Here is a 12406-nt window from a genome sequence, read left to right as displayed (position 1 = left end):
AGGCAGGCTGGCCTCACCCCACCTGGCAGAGGCTCAGGGGAAAATGAAGCACCGCTCTAGAAAACATGCAGGACACACGTTAAAACATAAAATGCACATGACAGAAACGAGCTCCTCTCACTACCAATAACTGACAATGCATGGTCACATTAACCAACTGAGGTGGTGTCATTCTTTGAGGAAAGGCTCTGTCTGAGTACAGGTACCCATGGTGGAAAATGCGCGGAAAACGGCAAAGGGCACCTCTTACCTAACCGTCGGTACTCCTGGCCGGCGTCCTGGCCGTCTGGGGAGGTGCCGACAGCTGGCGCGGGGCCGTAAATAAACCTCACAGCAATAGGACATGTGGTCACGTGGGGCGATCCGTAGCGTCTCCGGATTGGTGCAGACGCATACAGGACTACACGCCCACTCGCTGCCAAGACGGAATAGATTCTGCCGTCGTCAAGGTAAACAGCTACAAGCAGGCGGAAAGATGTTAAGTAACCGCGCTACTAAAGGTCGCGTTGTCACGTGGGGCGCTAAAACGCGTCTGGTGATTGGAGAGGGTGCGTGCTGAGCTGCGCTCCTATTGGCTCCCGGGTCATTAGCTCATGCTGAGTTGGCTGTATTGTAGTCAAGGCGATGGGGGTAAACAAATACACACGGACCTGACAGGAAGGAACTGAAAAAGGTAAACAGCGTTGGATTTTAAAACGCTGACGAGCAAAGTATAAACGCGCAAGACACTAAACTCCCAGAGAAATTAATTTATTACGTAAGGTCAAGGCGAAGGTGTATATAATTACCCAGAGAGGAAAAGCTAAGCTTTCAAGGAGGGCTGACAGTCGACCGAAGAGTCAATTGCCAGGGGATCCATAATCCAGTATCATGATTCGACCACCTGGAGACCTAGCTTAAAGCAGGGTGTAAATGTCACGGGGGAATGTTGTGTATCTGTCTCCCTCCTGCTGTGAATAAAGCTATCTCCTACTGTGGGTCAGGCTGCACTAATCAGTGAAGCTGGAATAAGCTGATGGTACTACGGGCGGAATCATTTACAGTGTTGCCCACGGAATGTCGTCATTCAGACCCTCTTTGTGGGTTTTCAGTCTGAGTACCCATCTCTGTTCTTTTTTCAATAAGTAACTGGCCACGTCTGATGTGTGTGTTGGTATAAAAGGTTGTTCCAGTACAGTCCACTGGAATTCAGTGGCTAGATGTTTGGCCTCTAAGAAATGGGCAGTAAGTTTAGTGGCTTGTCTTGCACACCGGATCGTGCTCTTATGCTCAGATATCCGTATGCGGACCTTGCGTGTGGTCATGCCCACATACTTGTAGCCACAGGGGTAGGTGATGAGGTAGATCACATGGTCACTATTGCAATTAGTGAACTTTATTTGCTTCCAAGGTCTGGTGGTCCCTATGTCAATTTCCAATGTTTTCTTTGTCTGTGCACAGACCTGGCAGTTGCCACAGGGATGATGTCCCTGGACAGGTGGGAGATTCCACAGTGTGCCTACAGCTCTGGGTGTCTCATTGCGTGGCCTAGTGTGCACAAGTCTGTCTCTCAGATTCGGGCCCCTCTTAAAGGAGACTAGGGGACGAGGAAGAGTAAGGCGCCCAGAGTTCAGTATAGGCCAATGCTTCTTGACCGCACTTTGAATACTGTTTGAGAGGCTCCCAAATGTATGGACAAAGGTGAGGCGGTCTAGCTCCGGCTTGGGAGGTCTCGGTTCCAGTAAGGCTTCCCGATTGTTGTTCATAGCCCTTTTCATGGACCTTTTCACAAGTTTGGGGGGATATTTTCGAGCCACTAGTTGCATACTCAGGTCATTCGAATGTTTCTTGAAGGCTGTCCTCGTGGAGCAGTTCCTCTGTACCCGTAGAAATTGGCTAAAAGGGAGGCTCTCCCTCAGTGCTCGTGGGTGGTTGCTGTCGAAAAGCAGCAGGGAGTTCCTCGCAGTTGGCTTCCTGTAGAGTTCTGATTGTAAGCCTTCCGGTCCTGCGGTAATCAGGAGATCGAGGAAGGCTAGTTGTAATTGACCGATCTCAATGGTAAATTTAAGGTGGTTATTCCTACTATTCAGCCAACCCAAGAATTCGAAGCAACTCTCGCTTGTACCTCGCCACACAACAAAGACGTCGTCGATGTACCTTTTCCAGGTTTTTAATTTGTCGATGAAAGGATTAGTCTGGTTCAGTATATGATTTTGTTCGAACGAGTGAACATACAGGTTCGCTAAGCTGGGGGCATAAACGCTCCCCATGCTAGTGCCTGATGTCTGAAGGTACACCTGGTCCTCGAATTGAAAGAAATTTTGTTTCATGGCCAGGGTGGCACAGGCCATTATGAATTGGACCGGAGTGATGCTGTTAAGTTCTCTAGACTCAAGAAGTTGGTGTACCACGTCCAGTGTCTCATCCTGTGGGATGGAGGTATAGAGTGCCTCGACATCGAATGAAACTAGGAGGTCAGTATCTCTATCGAACTCGATGTTAGGTATCAATCTGAGCAGGTCGGTAGTATCTTTGAGATAAGTGGGCAATTCCTGCACCATAGGTCTCAAGAAATGGTCCACAAAGGTGGAGAGGGGTTCCAGGGCTGATCCTATCCCGGAAATTATGGGGCGTCCTGGGGGCGGTCGTTGCTCCTTGTGAACCTTGGGTAAGGTGTAGAAATAAGGCATCTTGGGGTGCTCAGTGCAAAGGTACAAGGCTTCAGCTGGAGTGATCCATCCCTCTGACGATGCTTCTTCCACCATTGCTTTGATGTTTGATTTCAGCTCATCTGTCGGATCATAGTTCAAAGGGGCATAAGATTGTCTCATATTGAGTTGTCTGAGGCACTCAGCTCTATAGACTTGTGAATCCATTATAACAATCGATCCGCCCTTATCGGCTGGCTTTATTGTTAAGTCCTTGTTATCAGTCAAAGATTTGAGTGCTAAATGGTGAGATTTAGGCAAATTGTGAAAAACTTTGTGGTTGGTACTGAAGAGGTCATCCATTTCTTTCTCTAGGGCCTGTTCATAGGCCAGTACTTGGGGAGGCATAAGATGAGTAGGGGGAGTGAAGGTGGACTTACATTTTAGTCCAGTGTTGACATCTTCCTCACTCTGTGCACTCGCTTCTTTGTCAGCGAAGAAAAAGTGTAATCTTATCTTCCTGAGAAACCTGGCTAATTCTAGCCGGGTTTCAAACTCATCATTATAATGAGTGGGCACAAAGCCCAATCCTTTATTCAGGGCCTCCTCTTCTTGTTGTGTCAAAACATGGCTGCTCAACTGGGAGAGAAACAGGCCCCCATGACTACCCCCCTGACTTGCTGATAATACTGGTTGATGAACATAAAGAAATTATGATTCAGACAAAAGGTTATCATAGACAAAATCATCCTATTATGTTCTGACATGATTATAGGTCATTGTCCCAAATAAAATTCAATAGCTCTAATGCCATCCTGGTGCACAATACTGGTGTACAATCATGTTACATCTAACGTTATTAGCCACCAGTTTGGATCCCACTCAATATCCTTCATTTTGCGGAGGAAGTCATTGGAATCTTGGACAAAAGATGGTACATTTTGCACATATTCTTGTAGAAATGAGTCCACATAAATTGTTGTATTTTCCAATAATCCCCCGCAGGCTGCAATAATAGGTCTACCAAGAGGTTTAGCTGGATCCTTATGAATTTTTGGGATCAGGTACAGAACAGGCGTGATGGGGTGGTCATTTTTTAAAAATTTCAGTTCATCCATACTGATGAGACCATATGACCGCCACCCCATCAGCAAGGAGTAGAAGTCTGTCTGGGCTTTTCTCACCACCCCCACATCACAATGTCTATAGCAATCAGGATTGTTCAATTGAAAGAAGGCTTCTTCCAGATAAAGTTGTCTGGGCCACAGTACAATATTGCCCCCTTTATCCGACTGCCTGACAATGATATTGTCATCTTGCTGAATCTTTCTAACCAGTTTTAAGTATTGCTCATTCTGCTGGTATTTGTGTTGCTTAGTTTTGAGCATTTTGGTATACAGCACCTTGATGTCTTTAATAGCTGCCTCATGGAAAATGTCTATGTTGTCATACAGCATGACAGGCGTATAGGTGGAGCGTGGTTTGAAGTTGGTTAGGCCACCTAAGTTGGTATTCGGCTGTTCAGGTATACTCTGTGATATCGATTGTTCATGTCTGAGGGATATATATATATATATATATATATATTACAATGAAGTGGCTCAGGGCTTATAATGGCTGGTATAAGCCTTTTGCTCCAACAGTCCAATGTTTGTTTGTCTTTCCGTTTCCACTGGGTGAGTTGCTCTAATAGCCCTATAATCTTTCTGTGTCCGACTTTGCCTGTTGTTAAAGGCCCTCATCATCGTTTGCATACCACGCCTGAAGCTTATGTTCAGGGCCCCTAACAACTGGTATAGCCTTGACAGTAGGCTATAAAGCTGTATTAAGCTTACAAAAATTAAACGTTTCATAGGCAAGTTATGAAATTTGCAGGGCTTCCGACAACTCAAAGACTCTGCTCAAATGTTCCTAGTAGAACAAAGACTGTTAGCTGTTCCTTAATCAGAGCCAAACAACATTTCTACTGGGCAAAGACATAAACCCTGCTGTTGGTGGTATCATGGTACTAACTGATCCTAGCCTTAGCAATCTTTGTAAGAAGTTGATCTCTGTGGTATGGAACAGTTCCCATCTTACCTGACCTATTAACCCTGCCCCACCAGTTGATGACAAAACTGTGTTACCTCTATCAACATGGAGTTTTTCATACCCTGAAAGGTTCCTGAATTCACTGGATAATCTTACAATAGGTCTCTCATTCTGAATCAACCCCCAAGTGCTGTTTTCCAGCTGTGCACTCACCATGTGCCTTTTACAGGTAGTCAAAGCCCTAGACAATTCAATGCTGGAATAATAGGGAGAACATTAATCTTTCCAACAATAATGGCTTTTGTTTTATATGTATTAATAAGTAAATATTTCATTTGGCATCAGTCACAACATGCTTTTATCCAGAAATGCAAACTAGCATAAGTAGAATCGGATCATTAGCAAAAAGCAGCAATGGATTAGAAGTGTTGTTTACCTATGGAACATTGACCACTGTTGATGGTAAATCATTTTGAGTATACTGAAAAGAGTGTGGGCAAGAAAGCATCCTTATGACATTCCTGTCTGAACTAGAAAAGGTTCAGTAAGAGGGATTCAGCCACACCTGCATCTCTAAGTGCTATCATAAATAAATAAGGTCAACAGAACCGAAATCCCGTTTACGGTCAATAAATATCAAGAAATGTCTGTACCTACATAGATGACCATATTCCTCTTACTTATACTTGGTGCCAGCAAATTTCAGTGTTTTCCTACCCTCATTTCAAGAGAAGACATTTCTGGTCTCTGTTCTCTATTTGAACATAAAACATAAAACTTTTATGTTTTTGAACATAAAAGTCAGGCAGGACAGCATAATGTTACTATTCAAAGGTTGGTAGCACATGAAAAAAGTAAATTAGCAGGGGTGTAGGATCGTCAGTGATATTGAGGGGTGTGAATTTCAAATGTCTCAACTAAAAAAGCAGAGATCTGCAGGGTGAATGGGTGAGAAGACCAAGTTCAGGATGGACTGTTTTCACAAAGAGTAGGGTCAGTATTGATTTGCATTAGGCCTGATTTAGAGTTCGGCAGGCAGGTTCTCCTTTGCAACAGCGACACTGTACCTGTGCACTAAACTGAAGGCTTGCACGCCCAATTTTGAGCAGGCAGACCTCAAGTGTAACACTTTCTCCAATGGCCCAACAGATTAGGTGGCGTCTGAAATAAGTCATTCTATTGTCCACCCTTTTTAGATAGCGCAGACAGATGGCTGCATCCTGGCGGTGAGGGACAGTAAACAAATAAATAACAAGCATTTGCAATGCATGCGGTCTCACATTTACGCAAGTTTAAGCTAATGGCATTGTAAAATACAATGGCTTTTATTTATGTTTTAAAAAGGAAAACAAAATTAAAAGGCATTATTATTTGCAATGTCGATAGCGGAAACTCGCTGAATGCGAGACCTATTGCATTGCAATGCTTGTTCTTCAAGACACCGGTCTCGTGTTGTTCCTTACACTACCCAGCGTCTGCATAAGAATTTTTGGGTCCCAAACAAGACATATTTCAGCTGTTTTTTGTGTGACCCTGTTAAAGTTTAACATAATTTTTAAGAATTCGTTGGCATAGGGTGTGTTTAAATTAGCAGGGGATGTCTCGCTGAGGGCCCCCAAAAACCTTAAAATGACCTGACTTGCAGGGGGAGATTTTCAGATTTAAGGGCAATTAAATGTCCATATATGTACAGAGACATTTCTTGCATATTCTTCCGAGTTTCACATCTGTTCCTCGCAAAGTAAAACTTCTCCAAACTTATAGAATCATCCAATGAGGAAGCCCGTACATTGTACAGCATGTAGTCCATGTTCTAACTGCTTTGTAAGAACTGCTTAAACCGCAGGTTCCTTTGCTAATTGCTTACCAAACAATAAATTGCCGGACGCCAGTTACAACGTATTCCCTGCTCCAACTAATGGCAGAAGGGCGTATTGTGACTGATAACCGCGAGGGGCGTGGCCTCCACGCTTGCGTCTCCCTGGATACCAAGGGCGTTTTCTGCTCTCTGGGCGTTACTCTTCCGGTTTACAGGCTCGTCCGACGCCTGGGGCAGGGGACCCACGACACACTTCCGGAGAGCTACAGTCGTCTGGGACAACCCACCCTGTCTATCTTCTTTCCTGGTCTCCCCTGTGCATCAGTCCAGCGCTTGAAGCGTCCTGTAAAATTTACAAATAACTAATGTAATATAATGGACCATAAGCTGTAACCCTGCTCCAATACAGGAAACATGAAATATAGTATATGTTTTCACCTGTACTATATTTCATTTGTCCAGTATTTTTTTTAGCTTTTGCTAAAACGTTGCATTTGGAGGTTTCTTTTAGTTCTTGCTTCAGCGGGTTAACATCCTTTTTTTTTCACTTTTATATAGCGCAAACTCGACCCGAAGGTGTTGGTGCGCTTTACATGAGCACCAGTAACTTTATTCAAGGGCACATTCACCTCTGGTAAGCTAGTATATTTGGAATTATACACTAACTTAACTAAACAACAAACCCAACGAAGAATATAATGAAATGAGACTTGTGTCTCTGAAATGTTCGTCCTGGGCTTCCGTCACGCTGCGGCGCAAGCAGGCAGGAACCTCACAGGGGTTTGCCCCTCAGCAGCCGATAGAGCGGGGCCGTGGACGCGCAGATGCCAGGATCCCAGGGCCGGCTGCTCACGCGGCTGCCCATAGTAAAGCGACAAAGGCCTATGCGCGCATATGGAATTACACTGGTGCGTGCTGTCGAAATGGAAAACTTTACTCCAATGAGTGCAAGTTCACTGGGCTGCCATCCAGAGAGGGACAACATGCACCACCTACAGGTAAAGTGTGCCAAGGCCAGGGAGAGTCGGTAGCCTCGGCTGATGCTTTCAGGGCAGAGGCCAGCTTCACGCAGCAAGCAGGACGCAGAGGACAATTGTAGCCCAGGTAGAATGTATAAACGTTAGTCCTGATATCAGTGGTATTTCTAGAGTACAGAACAATAACTGCGACAGCTGTCAAAGTGCATTAGAAAAAAGCGCTTGCGATCTGTTTTCACTCAGCCGCTTGTTTATTTTTGCATCGCGCTTTCACATTAAGTGAAAGCGCGATGCAAAAATAAACACGGACTGAGTGAAAACAAATGGCCCCCTTAAAGATAAGAAATTGCTTTGCGAAAGCAGCCAACCCTGTCCGGGTCGGCTGGACTAAAGGGAAAAAGGGCAGTGACCTAAAAACCTCATTTCCAAGGGCAGGCCACCGTTTAGCATAAACGGTGACACCAGCCAATGAAAATGAGGGGCGGGGTTTCAAGTCCGCTTCCCAAATCTACTCTCTTACAATGTGTGTGTGTGTGTGTGTGTGTGGGTTTGTGTTACTATCGTGTGTGTGTGTGTAGGTGTGTGTGTGTGTGTGTGTGTGTGTGTGTGTGTGTGTGTGTGTGTGTGTGTGTGTGTGTGTGTGTGTGTGTGTGTGTGTGTGTGTGTGTGTGTGTGTGTGTGTGTGTGTGTGTGTGTGTGTGTGTGTGTGTGTGTGTGTGTGTGTGTGTGTGTGTGTGTGTGTGTGTGTGTGTGTGTGTGTGTGTGGGGGGGGGGGGGGGGGGGGGGGGAAGGTGGACGGGAGGGGTGCATTTGGTTTTTTATATTAAGTCCTCCACCACCCTGCCTGCCTTTACTCTGTCTGCCAAAGCCCTCTTGTCTACAGTGGCACCGTGGGTGAAGAAGCAATGGTTTAGAACACTACCATGAGGGATTGTTTGTGATTGGACTATTTGCAAGCATTCATACCATCAACTGTTGGATGTTTGATTGCCAGTAGTATGCCTGGAAACCGGACACTGGGGTAGCTTTCCACGCCTACCACAGCCAATGTTTACATTTATGAATTCAAAAAAGTAGTACATTTGCATCCATATAGGAGTACTTTAAAGGGTGCGGATTCACTACTTTATTGGTAACATGGATAAAACCTCCTAATGATACCAGGATGAAGAAAGAATCTGACACAGACATAGCAGACCCAACTCAGGGCCCACAGACCCAACTACCAAACAAAGAACAGAAATATTTAGGGGTTGTCACACACCAAACATCCCCCTGAATCTACAACCCAGTGGATTTGATTTTCTTGCTCTTTCAGACACAGTCATAATTCAGATGTCTCATACTATACAGAGCTCGGACGACAAAGAGGAACCTACTGCCAAGAACACTATTTTCCAAAAGCATGGATCTTCTTCCATATCAAAACACACATTTTTCAGATGTCTGAAAAACATTCAGTACTTGATATCCTTTCCAGATTTCTGCTGGTATTTCTGATATCCTGTATGCTTTTGGTATCAAAGTATTCAATTCACAGAATTTCCCAACCACTGCTTTGCCTTCTCACTTGCAGGTGACGAATAGGTAAAGGAATTCCCACATGGGGCGGACAGGTGCTAGATTGATCACACTTGAGGCATGTGATCATAAATGAGCAGGATGTTTCCATCAAACTTTATTCTAGAATATATTGGTACAGATAAGAATAAAAACAAGAGCATACCAGCATCTTACAATTGATATAAAGATATGCATATTTATGTATAATCACAGTCTTTGGTTTTTAAATGATTCAGCTTCTTTTCTTTATCTTCCACCCTTTTTTGGCACCTCTATCCCTCACAACTTTTGTTCCCTTATCATATTGAAGTGTGGTCAACATTGTTTAAAGATTCTGCTTCGAAGGAAGAGCTCAGACTACATATGCTTGTAATACTACGGACATATGACCTCGGTCTGTTGTATGGCACTATGTTTTTTGTGTACGTACGGAAAAAGGCCCATATTTTCCAAATTTACTCATTCCATCTATTACTATGATCGTTATTGTTTCCATGGCGTATGGTCAACATAGCTTGGACCAGCATGTGTTCAACCGGGAAGGTATATTTATTACACACCACTAATCCTACACATTCATTGACAAATATATGCATAAGGCAGATTGAATATACCTTAAATGATTTTGTTAAATCAAATTTGACCCCTAAAGTGTCAGGGCCCTCAAAATCACAGTACCCCCATCCCCCATTCCAAACAATACATCACAATATAGGAGGGTATTTATAAAGCGTTCACCAAAAACAAACCACTTGTTAAAAACACCATCTTTTTGTGTGTAAATGCAATAAACAATAATACCCATGTGTTAATGAAGTTATTGATGTCAATAAAGCATTTCAACCTTGATCAGTAATCCCTGTCAACATTGTTATATCAATAAAGCATTGTAAAATGAACCTAACGTGTCTGTGTGCTTTTTATATGCTTTCAGGCTACAAAAAATGTAACCATAGAACCAGCTCCTAGAGGGTGCTGCGCTCCATGCGTCTATAAACAATTCCAGGCCATATAAAAGGCAACCAAAGAACCAGCCCCCAGAGGGTGCTGCATTCCCACCTGTAGAGCAAAACCTCAAGACTTGCAAATGCTTAAAAAAATGATGAAAATCCTGGTGGGGACATCATTTCATTGACCCCTCAAACGTAGTGTCAGTCCCTACCAAACTTCTTGTGGGGAGCTGCTGCCCTCCTGCAGCCCTTCCCTTCTCTTTCTATCCAACATTGGTGGTGCTCCTGCCGTCCTGGGGCCAAAACAAGGCAAGCAAGGTATGCTAATTAGAAATCCCCACAGGGCATGATGGAGCGCTCCAGCCAGGAGAAGGGAATATTTTAGCAGGGGGTCTCATGCTGTGCTGGAAGCAAGCATGTCTTTGTGAGTTTCTTCTTGTTTTTTTGTTTTATTTCTTGGGGCTGCCCGGTCACACCATACGTTCCTTTATTTGTTGGGGCAGCTGGGGAGTCCACCCCCGTAAGTCCCAGCTGGCTCCCCGTGCAGGGAGCATTTCCTTTGCTCCCAAGGGAGTATGCAGCTCTTCTCCTCTGCCTGCTTTTGTGGGGACGGAGTTCCTTTATGGTGGCCGCCCTTCTCCCACATGACATGGGCAGGGGACAGGTGCACCACTGTCCCCCTACTCCAGTTCATGCCAGGGCCCAGAGTTAGAACTCTGTGTCCCTATCTATGGTTCCTGGGGGTGCAACATCGTTTCTCCATTCCTTTTTGGTGGCTGAGGCCTGGAAATGGGGTCCCAGTCCGCCATGATACAAAAACCAGCCTAGGAGTTGGGATCCCAGGCCTATGGATCTCTGGGAAGGGTGCCCCTCCCATGGCTTTAATTTTAGAATGATTCTCGCATGGACCCCCAGGTCCTGGCCCACCTCAGCGACAATTTTAAGGTGGGCAGTGGAGCCCCACGTGCTCCGACACTCACAAAGGTCGCCAACTTTAAAAAGACCTTAACTCAGGCCCAACTGAGTTGATCGGGACGATCCAGGGCTCATTTTATTTCTGCTGATGTACTTTAGCCACCAGGAGCAGCTCCAGCAGGCCTCCTTGCCTAATAAGGGGTGTACTTTGCAGGAAGCTGGTTCCACTGGCTCTCTGCACCAGCTTTCCTCCTGATGCTTTGTGTCTGGGTGCAGATCGTTCCTCTAACTGGTCCTCAGGTGGTGTAAGGGAGACAGCCTCACTGGCCCTTGGAGAGAACCACTGGTCCTGAGACCAACTGGGGCAAAGTCCTTGGTCTTTTGGGCATCAGGGGGTTTTCCCTTCCAGTTGTCAATGGCTATCACAGTCCCAGGGTCCAGCAGGAAAAATCACAAACAGCACAACATCTCGATCTTCTGTAAGAGTTTTCAAACTAGGGTGGAAGGTTTTAGAAGCCAGGCACCCCAGGGTAATCCTAGGACGCAAGTAATCAAAGAAGGGATGAAGAGACCTATTTAATGAGGTCCTACACCCACACTCCTCCCGAAATAATGTGACATAACATATCAATGGGGTAGTTCCTGTTAAGGGACAAATTCTACCCTGATCAGCATGGTATCAGTTGCCTGCCCATAGGGATCACGAGGGATCTAAGTAGTCAAATCATAGTGCCCTAAAAGACCCATCAGGGTGTCATGCTTCATCATAGGGCACTCCTCGTCAAACTGGCATTGCAATGCTTAACAGGCCTGGGGGCTCTGTAGCGGAGATCTTTTTTGGTCCATAGACACACTTAGATTAGTGCATGTAAGGGGTCACACAAATAGGGTGAGGAAGAGTGATAATAAAATAGTCTAAGGGAACCAAGGAAGCGTTTATAGGGTAATGATCCCTTGGCACAGTAAAAAACAAGGGCGCTATCTTAAGGTCACAATGTACCCTAATTGCTAACATGTGAAAAATATGGTGGGGTCAACAGGTTTCATGCCTTAGTTGCCAGGAGGGGTCGACAGGTTTCATGCCTCAGTTGGTAGCAGGGCCAATCAGCATTTCGTCAGGACCGAAGAAATGTATCCTACCCTATATACTAAAGTCTATGGGCGCACCCTTAGGTCATGGGTACCACTAGAGTTCAGAATACTGCACCTGCAACGATGCAGTGGGGTTGATTCCACCTAAAAAAAATGAAAATGTTTAATGTATTTGTAGTAGTCAAGAGGGGGTTGCCTTCAGACTTAAAAGACATTGACACATTCTTGGTCTCCTCTGTAAAGGGGATCAGAGCAGCCTTCTGGACAAATAATGGAGGAAGGTATTGGAAACCACCGCCAGTGGCAGTCGTGCTGATTCTTTGCAGTATCACAAAATTGAGCCAAGGTTTGAAACCTTCTAGAAGCAAATTGACCCAGCATTTACGAGATCCTTATATATCAAATTCGGTTTGGGAACCCTGCCACTTGCAT

The 12406-nt window shown here is 45.0% G+C and overlaps 1 protein-coding gene across 4 annotated transcripts in view; it reads right to left on the bottom strand.

The window, feature by feature from the left end:
• AMN1 (antagonist of mitotic exit network 1 homolog) overlaps window positions 1-12406 on the bottom strand; it is a 773844-nt gene that overhangs the window by 333841 nt on the left and 427597 nt on the right. The gene's annotated exons all lie outside the window — the stretch shown is intronic.

This window comes from Lissotriton vulgaris, chromosome 1_2 (genome assembly GCF_964263255.1).
Source record: "Lissotriton vulgaris chromosome 1_2, aLisVul1.2, whole genome shotgun sequence".
Classification (NCBI taxonomy): Eukaryota; Metazoa; Chordata; class Amphibia; order Caudata; family Salamandridae; genus Lissotriton; species Lissotriton vulgaris.
This window is presented reverse-complemented; position numbering and strand designations above follow the sequence as displayed.